This window comes from Mycteria americana, chromosome 2 (assembly GCF_035582795.1).
Source record: "Mycteria americana isolate JAX WOST 10 ecotype Jacksonville Zoo and Gardens chromosome 2, USCA_MyAme_1.0, whole genome shotgun sequence".
Lineage (NCBI taxonomy): Eukaryota > Metazoa > Chordata > Aves > Ciconiiformes > Ciconiidae > Mycteria > Mycteria americana.
Genome location: NC_134366.1, coordinates 12,508,740 through 12,520,847, shown reverse-complemented (window position 1 = coordinate 12,520,847; position 12,108 = coordinate 12,508,740). Strand labels below are relative to the sequence as shown.

At 44.5% G+C, this 12,108-nt stretch overlaps 1 long non-coding RNA gene across 2 annotated transcripts in view; it reads right to left on the bottom strand.

Annotated features, from left to right (window-relative positions):
- Window positions 1-1,215: 1,215 nt before the first annotated feature.
- LOC142406563 (uncharacterized) overlaps window positions 1,216-12,108 on the bottom strand; it is a 35,674-nt gene continuing 24,781 nt past the window's right edge. For both annotated transcript variants that reach the window (XR_012774610.1, XR_012774609.1), the window contains 2 exons: window positions 2,006-2,267; window positions 1,216-1,270 (listed from right to left, as the gene is read on the bottom strand). This is a non-coding gene — a long non-coding RNA (uncharacterized LOC142406563). The remainder of the gene's footprint in view (window positions 1,271-2,005; window positions 2,268-12,108) is intronic.

Below are 12,108 nucleotides of genomic sequence, written 5' to 3'. Positions count from 1 at the left end.
AAACTAACAACGAGTAGCTGCTGCCGTTTTACTCAGGAAGATGCCATGCTAACTTCACAGGCTAAACGGTGCAACGCGTGCTTACGAGTATCACTGTCAGCAGCCTGATCCTCACCCACTGTGGACAACCTCAGCTATACACCATGGATCCTGGCACTACGCCTAAATATCTTCACTCTAAGTCCAGTCTAATGAAGTCAATATAGCATTTAATGTTTCCAGTTTAGTATGAAATTCAACTTACTTTGCCTTGGCTCCTAATTTGTCTTGTGGGATGATACTAAGGGTAGATACTGAAGCTATACTTTACTAGACGAGCACCATGGCTAAGCTCAGCTGTGGTACAAGCGTGTACAGCTCCAGTGACTCATGCTGATAATTATGGTGCACGTCACATCAGCAACTGCATCTCTGTGTGCCTCCGAGGAATGCCACCTTGCGCGTGCCTCAGCAGCGGGCTCCATCCCGCTCCTCTGCGGAAACAACGATCAGGAGGGAGCTACTGAAGCTCACGAGGTTGGTCAGCAGGGAGGACTGAGAAAGCGAGGCCATGAGCTTTCCTCTGCCAGGCAGCGCGCAGTGAGACTTGTGCCCATCAATGATTTCAGCAGCCGGATTCCTGTGGTAGCTCTGAGTGTTGGAGCCTACAAAACATTGCAGATGGGCAAGTCTGTCTTAGTTTACGCTCTCACTTCTTTCACTCATTGCCTAGACACAACTGTGACAGAGAAGGAAATGATCCGGAAGGATTCTCTGAAGGATCATTTGGTATGAACCAAAAGTGAGGAGTGAGGAGTAATTACCCCTTGGCAGAAAGGGACACCCCTCCCTAAAGCTGATCTCCCTCCATTGGCACTTTTAATTCACTGCCTCGATCCCTCTCAGCTGTCCTCACTCTATGGCACTCAGGGTTATGGCTGGAACTTCATCATGCTGAAATGACCCCACACTTTGAGGAGTTTTATATTTAAAACTTGTTCCTTCTGTCTCAGTTTGGCACCCAGTGATGATAAATTCAGAGATATTTCTGGGAAGGCAGCCAGTGCTGTTGAAGCCCAAGAAAAATCAATCTTCAACAAAGAAATAAATTAAATTCTGTCACTATCTATCAATATTTGCCTCTGACTCCACATAACAATTATATGAAAATGGACCGTTTGCTTTAAATATGGAGAAGAAGAAGGGTACCTTTTTTTTTTTTCTTAAAAAAAAGGTCTTTTGCAGCACAGAGCTATTCCCAACGTGCCACATGATATCCTCGTAATGGGCACTGCAGGAACAAACACAAAGTCAGTCGTAAAGAAATATAGTACTGTCACCTTCAAAGTCTTCACACCTATAGAAATAATCCTCTCAATTTTTCATTGCTGCATTTTATAAAAATTTCATATTAACTTTATAGCCTAGATAAAGTGAAAATATAGCACATGCCACTTAACTAGGACAGCAACACCAGTGGGGCATCTCTCAGCGAGTTGGCACAGCTGCACGCTAGTGAATAGCGTGGAGTCGTGCTCTGGGAGAACAGACGCAGCCAGGCGTCCATGAGCAACTGCTAAACGTAAAGATACTACCTCTGGCTCAGGAACTTCCTGAGCCACAGATTGTTGGAGGCTGGGCCAGAATACATTCAATTCGGGGAGGTAAAACTACACATTGTCTTGTTCTCACATGCTTTTGTGGAGATTCGCTGTAAGATAGTAAAAGAGGCAGAGTACAAGGCCAGACAGAGCTTCAGTCCAACCCAGATGCCCACACTCATGTTCCTCATAGAGATACTGCACTTGAAGAGGTGTTCACTCCTGTACCAGTCCCTTAAGCCATGGGGAAGCTAAGTTTTACAGATCCACCCAACTCCTGAGGGCTTCCCACTGGCTATATACATATTACCTCTACTACTGTTCATATTTGCATGTTTAAATTATATTTCCCCATTAAAATATATACCTAAATTATTCCAAACCTTCCTTTTTATGCATTGTGGGGTATATGTTTCATCACTTACCTGATCTCCAAACTGAGAAAAATGTGTTGTTCCTCAGAGAAGATTAGCAGATAGGTTCTCCTGTGTCCCTGGCCCAGATCTGTGACCACAGCTATCCATTTTTCTGTCTTTTCTCTGCTTTTTCTGGGCCTTTTTCTCATTCTTGAGGGAAGAGGGGAGGGTCTTGTCTTTTTTTTTCTTTTTTTTTTTTTTTGGTGCTTGTTGAAAACTCTGATATCCTCTGTCTTCCTGCTTCTCTTCCTTCTGTGCCCCTCAGCACTGCCTGGCCATAGAGACGACATAGCGTTGAGGGTCAAGGGTGCCATGGATGGATGCTCATTGAGGCTTAACAGAAAAGGGTTGGGACTGAAGCACAAACGTGGTATGTGAGCTGTACATAAGGGCTGCCTCCACAGCACCTCTGTTGGAGCTACAACAGAACATGCAGGTGTAATGGGGAGCACAGATCCATTTGTTCGACCGTAAACCCAGTAACTCATCCTACTGCTGTTACAAATACAAATGCTCCCCTGAGCTATTATATGATTTCACCATAACAACCAGATATACCTTTGATACAGTTCAATTACTAAACACTTTAGCTGTCAGGAAAGAGAGGGATGGAGAGGGAACTGGTAGAGGTCTCATATCTTGCACCTGTAAGAGGTTCTGGCTTGTGTGAACTTCTTCTTCACAGAACATCTGACAAAACACAGTCTGAGGTAATCCTCATCCCCTTTCTGTAGCACCGGTCAGCATTTTCAGTAAGATGGCTTTCTGTAACACCAGTCAGTACTACATCCAAGGCTGCTCCCTGTTGCGTTATATAGTCTGGGCAAGAGCGCAGAGCCACGTATCTCTCTCCTGTCCTCTCAGTCCCCTGCTTATTGTATTATCATGGTTAATTGGGAAGTCTAGCTATAAAAATAAATAATTTCTCACTGTCCAAAAATAGGTCAAGAAAACCACTGGGCGTGCATAAGAGAGAGCCAGCTTTAAAGCACAGACTAAAAGTGATGAGGCTCCAAATTCACGCGGTTGTAATTCCTGATGCAAGCAATGGTGACAGTAATTATAACCACAGTCCTTCAAGTGCAGTCAGGTCTCTGGGCTAGCCTGCCAGCACGCTCAGTCACTGGGCCTGCTTTCATGCAGAATAGTTATTCAAATTTTACCATGAAAATTCAGAGTGTCCTCTGACATGCCCACACTCCCCCTCCTGAGGCCAGCCTGCTCAGACGGGGGGACGCTGGCTCCTCAGTACTGCAGAGGGGGTTGTGCCATTAAAAACTGAATCCTAGGTGGGCTTGCTTAGGGGACACAAGCTGGCTCAAATCATAATCCAGCTGCTTCCCTTTATTATTTGACTGTATGTGTTACTGCCTCCCCCAGTAAGCTTTTTAGCTGCGTTATTCCAGTTTTCCTTCCGGAGCTGAATGCCAGCAGCGCACACCAGTTATACCCCCTTAGCAAGCTGTACCCCTGCAGCCTCCCAGCCTCCTGCCATGCTACTGAAGGCCGCTGTTATCAACAGCCAACGATTAGCAAAAAGTTAACGATGCAATGGTCAAATGTGGTGGCCATTAGTATTTGTGTCAGATACAACAGGAGGCTGGGTGGTTTTGGCTGAAGGCTCCAGGCTCCGTTGCAGTGTAAATAAAACGCATGGCTACTCATCCAAATGAAGATGAGTGCTAATCGCTAATAACCACATCCATGCGTATTGAGTTTGGTGTGATCAGCCACCAGGAGGAGCCAGTGTAATTTATTTCCAGGCTAATTAAGGCATGAGCTTTCAGGTCACATAATTACTTTGAAGAGGTGGAGCAGGGGGAGATGCTGTCTGGCTTCTACCTTCTTTTCCCTTGGAGCACCTGGCAGATTGGTTTTGCTTTAAGCACTCACCGAGGGTTTCATGTTAGAGACCTGCCATTCTCTGAGGGCAACGCTTCCCAGCTTCCTAAACGCGGGTGCATCAGTTCTTGGGTACCCCCTGTGGTCCGGGTGTTCAGAAGTATTCGTCGCACACAGGGATGACGATACATAGCAAGTTCAGGAGCTAGCGCTGGGTGATGAATCAAGGCCACCTAAATGAAGGTGTCTCAACCTTTTCCTTTTTGTACTCAAAGAAAAAATGTGTGCCTAAATCCAGGTCTTGGCTTAACCTCATTTCCTTCATATGCTCCCAAAGAAAACTAATATAAAATTGTAGTGTATGAGAACAGGATACTGTTATTTTAAATAATTTCAGCTTTCTAGAGATGATTCTTTTGGGGGCTACCAGAAACCACCTGAGCAACAGAACATGAACAGCAGGGGTTTACATATTTGCAGATTCAGTTAACACAGTATTTGAGGTCCAGCCATGCCTCTGCGCCTCCTTTAAACTTTTGGTTGAAGAGGGAAAAATGCGTAACACTAATGAAGACAATTTTCCTGCTTCATGTTACTCACTGCCAGCTAGAGAGTAAGTTTTCTTGGCTGCGGGTGCAGCATTGCAGCGGGGACAGCTCCGGTCCCCCAGCAGCGCTTCTGGTGTTTGCTCCGAGCCCTGTGCTGATGCACCGTTCCTCTGTTAGCATACATGGGACTTCCACCACCAAAGATCTCCTTTTTGGAGAAGAATCAGATTTTTACTGGTTTAGTTGTTTTCAGGTTTTGAGCTCATGCGGGAAAACAACCACGAGTGAGAACTTGGCACAGGCTGAATTGTACGTCGGCTGGCGGGGCGCCCGTGGCTCCGGCCACGCGTGGCCTCCGGGCACTGAGGAGCGGCCAGAACTTCCCCATCCTCATCCAGAGCCTTCAGCGCCTTCTGAAAAAACATGATTTAGGTATGCGCTTTAAGGAGTGAGAGGTTGCGTTTATTTTTAAATATTTTGCTCAAGGGAACTTCTTGGATATTTTTCTTTCTCAAAATGTGTTTTATGACACTGAGGAGTAGCTGGAATGATTGAACTGCTGAAGAACAAGGAAATGTATGACTCCATGGCATTATTTTTAGATGCTGAGTTACATTAATTGTTTTAAAGACAAAGATGCCATTTAAAGAGACCTAAACTTCAGATGGCTCAGGGCTGGGATATGTATGACAACGCTGCTGTTGGGAAGCTCTTCCATGTATCTGCTATTGGCCACTGTCAGGAAGGATACCCAAAAAGCCATTGGTGTGTATTTATATACCTTTGTGTGTCAGGAATGCCATTCTATAAGGACCTTCCTTTTCCCTGTGCTGTTGGATTGCCCTCTTGACGGACTAGACAGGCCAGTCCTCTAAAGCCTGTTTTTATTGTGCTCCAGTTCTCTTTAATGAGAGTTCTGCATTTGGAAATCACACAGGACCTATATTCAAAACTGAAGTGCCCAGCCACAGATCCCAACCAAGCTGGCTCTTGAGAAGGTAGCCGGGAAGGAGGTGGAAATTAGGCCTGAAGTGGTCATACCTGGCTCCATGGATGGTGGAGGGCTTGTGGAGCAGAGGAGTCTCTGACCACAAATCCATCTAAATCCAGCATTGACTGTTATACTGTTGTCCTGGGTCTCAATTTGGGAGGAGGTGGAAAAAGAAGTTTTGTGATTAAATGCAAACAGAAGATGGATTTTGCAGCAACTGCACATTTACATCCTTGGCCATGAAAAGCCAGCGTGCCTCAGCTCCCTGCAAGGAAGCAGGGCCGGTGGGGGGCAGCGGGGGCCGCCCCAGCCCTGGGCATCGGGCACCTCCCTGGGGATGGGGCCAGGGCGAGGCCAGGCCAGGGCATCAGCCCTAACACCTGCAGGACCTCGTTGTTGCTGTGGCAGGGACACCACAACAGACTCGGCTGGCATCCGTCATCTTTTCATCGCTGCCAGGATTTTATTAATATAGTTGCTGCATCTCTTTTATTTCACAGTGGCAACTAACACGTGTATATGTATGATTAGTTGTGTAAATGCAATAAGATGCTTTCTGGATCACAGCCGAGGGGAGCTGAGGAGTTATCAATATCATATCCCTAAGAAATACTGCTCTGGGGACGTGCAGGTAAACAGCTGGGGTCATTCTGCGCAGTGCAAGGCTTATCCCTGCGGCATCACCTTGCAGAGTACCCGAGGCAGAGAAACCTGGTGCCTGGAGCTCACCACCATCCTGGCCTGGCCATGGGGACCAGCGCTGCCCGCTGCATCTCTTTAAAGGGAAGAACAGGATTTCCTCAGCTCTCAGCTGAGAGAAACCCCGTCTGCCCTGTCCTAATCACGTTGTCTTAATCATATTGCCCTCTTCACCTTCTCCAATGCAGCAGAGGCTTTAATGAGCTAAAGTGGAGTCAAGTGAATACTAAATGAAATGTTTAGCTTGCTCAGGTTTAAAATAGGTTAGTGCTTATTATTTGAAAGCTTTGTGCAGGAGCAATCATTAAATGAAACATAGTGTGGTTTTGGTCTATTGTGCTCAGTTGAAAAAGTAGGTCTGTCCCTCTGCAAACAGTATGTAAGTAACTCACAGAGTCACTTCCCAGTATTAAAGACACCCTTTGTGCATCCAACAGTATGAGAGAGAAATCATCCTGGCTTTACAGTGAAGGGAAAAAGGAGTTTATTAGATTGTGTCATCATTACAAGCACTGCGTATGGCCCTGGTAGGAGTCTCCCCAGAGGAGCAGGAGGACGTACTCTGAAGTATAAAGTGACGCTGTTTGCTCCAAGGCCACAAATACTCCTGTATGAGTGTGGCTGCAATGCACGTACTAGCAATTTAGGAAGCCCCTGTTGCAGGCCAGTTCTGACACATACTCCTTAGGGAATGCAGAGTGCTCCAGCACAGCTGGCAGCTGGATGCCAGTTTTGGATCTTCCTTGCAAACCATCTGGGCGTGGTGGTGGCCCTTGGCCCTAAGCAGCCCATTGCGTGCAGCTGTAGGGGTGTCAATAGCTGGGGTTCACACGCTGTTCCAGCAGATGTTTCCATAAGCTGCTTCCTCCTATGTGAATGTATTGATGTCTAATGTCCTTGGCTGGGCTTGGCTGTGCAAAGGCTCAGCAGGTTTCCAGCTATTGGCCTAGTCGTGCTTTACTAAAAGCCACTCTCTATTTCCTCTTAGATCACAACATAAAAAAGAAATGGGCCCTCATTTGGATAATATTTTATTCGTGACCCAACAGGGTTTGGTGATGGAGTATGGCAGAGTGGTCTGTTTGGAGCAGGGTCCTCCTGACCCCGCCACAGAGTGAGCACATTCCCCACGTTTGGAGGGGACACAGCATGGGACCGCCACGTCTTTGCCCGAGACACCTTCCTGTGCGCTGGTCCGTCACTCCGACTCCCTCAGACTTCTCATATTTATGGATCTTGTTGCCATTTATGTAGATTTGCAGATGTTAACTGTCAAATACTGAAGGTGAACAAGACAGATGGAAAAGAGTGGAGCAAATCGAAGGTTTTTAGGAGCTAGTACAGAAGCCTGCTCTGCTTGGTCTCAATATCCACTGCCTTTGAGAAAGTGATACACAGCTTTGAGAGCTCTGCTGCAGAAGTTCTGACATTCTTAAAAATAGAATAAAGATGATATAATAATTAAAACACAATCATTTTAAATTGTCCTTTTCCACAAATTAACATTCTTTTATGGCTGGAAGATAGTTATCTTAAGTAATTACCCTGTTATCCTAGTGACAGACCGATGGTGACCTTTATACTGCAAGTGAATTATGCAAATTGGTATTTTCATTAAACATTAAATAATTCCCTTGGGAGGAAAAAATATTACTTACTGTTCATTGGCTATTAAAGTCTAACGATATGATTTACCACAACTTTGTTTTCTACCTCCAAGGGCTCCGGAGGAGAAGGGATTAAAGCTTGGTTTGGAATTTGAGGCTTAGACATGTGTAAACAGGTCAAATGAAGTAAAAAAAAAAAAAAGGCAAAACAAATTCCAGTTACTTCATCCCGTGTTCGAAGTGTATGTTCTCTCTGACAGAATATCGGTATGTCAGTAAAAAGTCTCCAGGCCCACACTTTCTAGTCCCCTGAGCACCTCAGAGCCAAGAGGCAGCCTTCCCATTAACTTACTTAGCCTAATTCTCGGCACCGATCTTCATACCAACTTACCAGCACGCCCCAAACTTTAAACCATGGCTCGTTCTTTTGCTTTCAGCAGTTCACATGGACCATGCACGCTCTCAAAACCAGCCTTGTGCCACACAGGCAGAATCAGGCAACAAAATGCTGATAAGTAAAGCCTGCAGGAAAATTAAATTCACCTGATGGACAGATGCAATGGGAACACTGGAGCGCACGCTGCCAGCACAGTGGGAGTGACGAAAGTTTACTGAGTTATGTCAAAAGTCATTAGGAATAAAGCCAATAATACAGGCTTTAGGAATAAGAATTACTCTGTTTATTTTTAATGATTCCTGTTGTACAAAATGGCCCTCGGTAACAGCACAAGCTATACAGAAAGTGAAGCAGACTTTGTCAGTGGTACCCTAGACAGGCTTGGTCCTACAGATTTCTACAGTTTAAACGTCTTTTTGGAAACTTCTGCCATTGCATTAAAAGGGGTCTCAATAGGAATGCACTTCATTAAAGATATCCCGACATCCATATGAGAAAAGCAAAAGTACTTGGGCTTCTGGGAAGCACCATGAACTACACACAAGGGAGCTACAACTGCATCCTGACAGAGCTGACTTATTCGTCCCAACACCAGTCTTGGGATGTGCAGGACCATATTGCAGTGCTTCACGTGCAAAAACAAAATATTGGCTCCATATTATTTGGTGCTTTGTGCTGAAGATAAACCAGTAAATAGATTTCTCTGAAATGTTTCTGATAATACAGTCATGGTCTCATCCAAAATGAGAGAATCTGGGTGCCTGTTTATATGTGCAATGTATATTAACACTGGAGAGTGAATTTAATTTGCTTTTCAAATTATTAAAGTATCAACAGTCTGAACAGTGCTTGCTGATGCAACAGCTTTAGAAAGCATATTCAACTGTTAATCACTTTTTATTTTGAAACAGCAAAGTTCTCTGGCCCATTAAACTACAATTAATATGCCCTTTAAATAAATAAACACACACACATTATTTAAATTACTTAACACCTCTCTAGTGGGCTGTAGGAAAATTCCACTTTTTAAAATTTTGTGACAGTTTCTACAACCCACCATTTAAAAAGTTTATTTTAAATGTATCAGGCTTTTAGTACAGAGTTACCGTTGTGTGCAACCCCTTTAGAAGACTGAGCTAAGCAGATGGGAGCTGCACCCTTGTCCATTGAATTGAAGGCAGAAATACTGAAGCCTTGGTCACCAAGAGCATATTTATATTACAGCAGGATCCAGTCTGCTTAATTTAGGGAAGTTCTTGTAGACGCTACATCTCTGAAAAATCATTAGCCATCTAAGTTAATCTAAATTATTACTTGTTTTCCTTTTAGAGCCAATGGAGAGAGATAATTGCCCGATGGTGATTAGGGAACTGTGTTAGAAGAGGAAAATTTGGTGTTCTGGTCTTTGCCCCTAGAGCAGGTCCCCCCCAGATCTCCCTCAGCCTGACGGAGTGGTCCAGACACAAGACTATCACAGAAAAGGTCACCATCACCTTGACATTCAAGTGCCTGTTCTGAAGACAAAAAGTAATGGAGAAGGCACCATTTTCATTGGGTAATCTGTTCTAATCTTATTTGCATGTGTTGTTAAAACAGTATTCATTGCTAATAAGGCTTTAACTCGTAGCTTTTCTTCCATGTTATTCTTGTCTCTGCTACATTAAACACCTCTTAGTTTCCAGTGTTTTGTTCCTCTGATAATGCTTACATACTGTAATCAAGTCATCTCTCAAAGTAGGGATAAACTAAACAGATCCCTGTAAATCTCAGTACACTGAAATAGCTTGTAAGGCAGGAACAAATGATGCACCAGAAACTCATGTTTGTCTCACAAAGGAAAAAGACAAAACATAAACCTGAGCTTTTCCCACATTTTCAGGTTTATTCAGAATTAAGAAAAGTTTTTTATTATTATTATAACTACTATTACTACTATTACTACTGTTGTTGTTGTTAAGCATATAGGCTGGTAGTTTCTCGATTGATCCTATCACCCAGAACTGCGATAGCTCATTCCAGAATAAACATATTCTAAAAAAAATTATTCAGTCTGGAAATGCTAAAAAGTAGTCTTAAAATACAAATATGCATTTTCCAAATAAATGTTAGTTAATGATGTTTTCACATAATGAAGTCATACTTTAAAGAAATAAGATTGCCTTTTCCTAAATAACCTCATTTAACTTCTGCTTTCAAGCAAAGCTATCTTAATCCTTTGTTGTTATTATGTGTCCAAAATTCTTAATAGAGATGGAAGATTCCCATCAGTGGTTGGCACTTTGTCACAATACAGAGTCAGTGGAAACTTAAACTCCAAAAACCAGAAAATGAAAGGAGAATATTTGTACCAGGGCTACTGTTGTTCCCACCAGACAAGTAATATCTCTTTGTCCACTGAGGCGGCACGAAACAAGTGGAGGGGACCTGGGCAGTGGCTGTTGGGCTCTGCCAACGGCGGCTGAGTTTCAGGTAGTTCGTTAGCAGGGGAAACGGGGTGGCCGTGGAACTGGCCGCTGTACCTGCGATACTCCCTCCATTTTCAGAGTGTGTGGTGCACAACTCCATCCTTCCATTTCATGTGATGGGAGGCTCCTTTTGGAAGTTTTGCTCCAAGATCTGGCCAATCTATTGTTCAGATTCAAGAGAGAGAATGAATTTTAAATTTAAGTAATTTTAACTTATATTTCTACAGTTTAAACGTCTTTCTGGAAACTTCTGACATTGCATTAAAAAAAATCTCAGTAGGAATGTATTTTATTAAAGAGATCCCAACAACTGTACTGAGAAAAGCAAGGGTACTCAGGCTTCTGGGAAGCACCATGAATGGCACACAACAAGGGAGCTACAGCAATTGCACTTGAGTAACAATTGATTTAAGTAATTTTAACTTAAATCTACAGGTGGCCCATGGTTTTACCTGGAATTAATGTAAAGGACTAATTAGGCAGAGCTAAGGTAAAAGCGTTTGCCTTGTGTGGTAGCATCTCATGTATGACCCATGGTCTTCATCCACTCCATGAATGGAGGCACTGGAGGTGGACAACGGGAAGGAGCATCACGTGGTGAGACGAGGTTTGTGGTGGGCTCGTGGTCAGAGCTCCCCTGCTGCCAGCCTGATGCCGCCTTCCCATTCCTGTTTTCCACGCAGTCCTGTCCCCACCTCATGCTCCCCTTAAGTATGCCAATTCAACTGACACAGCTGGGTTTCCAAATACCACTTTTTTGTGAACCGCTTTCCATTTTATAAAGGATAGGATTTCACGGGGTGTTACACCCAACAAAGCCAGCAAGGTGGAGCAGGGCTGGAATCACGTTCCTCAGCGGGGGCTGGTGATCGTATGAGCGGCCGTACTAACATAACCTGGTAGCAAAGTGCCTAAGACCTGGCTGCATGCCTGGTAAAAGCTTAGGATTGCAGAGGAGAAACAAATAAATGCAAAAACGAAACAAGGAAAAGGTCAGAAAGGCAGTATTCCTCACATGGCCTGGTGGTGGCCTGAATCCTTCAGATGCCAGCTACTGGAAGAGGTGCTGGCTAGTGGGAATCTCCTCTTTCTCCGCAGTGGCTTTATCTGGGACAGCAGTTCAGTCATCAGCTTTGGGTATTCCCTCTTTCTCACCAGCAGTGATAGCCTCCAGGGATCCAAAAGTCCAGCCATGGAGTATCTACTACACTCTGGAACAAGGCAGACATCCCAGCTCACGATGCCATCAAGCCATTCTAGGACAGATGGACCACCTTACCGTCCCTACAGTGCATACTGCTGTGCTTGGCCTTCTTACAGATGCTTTTCAGCGTTTCAGGTCCCTTTGGTGTCTGTGCTAAAATGTCAATATGGAACTGGGATACAGGCTGCGTCACGGTGCGTACTGCCGCCGGGGGAACTGCTACGGAGTGGCTTTTCCCCATAAAACCAGTAAGCCTGGTACCTCTGCCCAGCTCCAGTTTGGATGACAGTAAAAAGAACAAGGCAAACCCAAACAATGTGTAAATGAGCTACTGTGAACATGACTCTGACCTGTAGCCC